The sequence below is a fragment of the Pteropus vampyrus genome, unplaced genomic scaffold (genome assembly GCF_000151845.1).
Source record: "Pteropus vampyrus isolate Shadow unplaced genomic scaffold, Pvam_2.0 Scaffold227, whole genome shotgun sequence".
Classification (NCBI taxonomy): domain Eukaryota; kingdom Metazoa; phylum Chordata; class Mammalia; order Chiroptera; family Pteropodidae; genus Pteropus; species Pteropus vampyrus.
In genome coordinates this window covers 2,064-2,559 of record NW_011889008.1, presented here as the reverse complement: position 1 = coordinate 2,559, position 496 = coordinate 2,064, and positions in this window count along the sequence as shown.

Below are 496 nucleotides of genomic sequence, written 5' to 3'. Positions count from 1 at the left end.
GGCAATGTCCCATGAGGAGAGGCATGGACGCAGGGAAGCATGATTCCGCAGATCACTATATAATGATCCATCACAGCTACAAACAGTATTTCATGTAAGAAAGGCACAGAAGAAACCACGACTGATAGCCAGGGTTCAGAGCTGAGGTCAAAGTAGCAGTGAGTACTCCCACATACTAAGTCAGCAGAAAGGCCTCTCAGTAACTGTAATTACCCCATCCATGGAAGCAAGAGGAGCAGGAGGACAAAAGTGAGAATCACTGGAGCCAGGAGCTGCGGGCTTAGGAGGGGCTGCTGCGGCTTTCCTCAGCCCCTTTCCGAAAGCCAGTTGAGAATCTCTGGCTCTAAGAGATTCGCCTGCAGAGTCTGGGGGTGTCTGCATAAAAGGAACACTGGAAACTCATATTCTAGTGTACATCGAATTAGGACACAGGCTAGTCGACCTTCCCAAAGTGCACGTGAACTGTATAATGATGGCAGGGCAAGCAGAAAGGCCC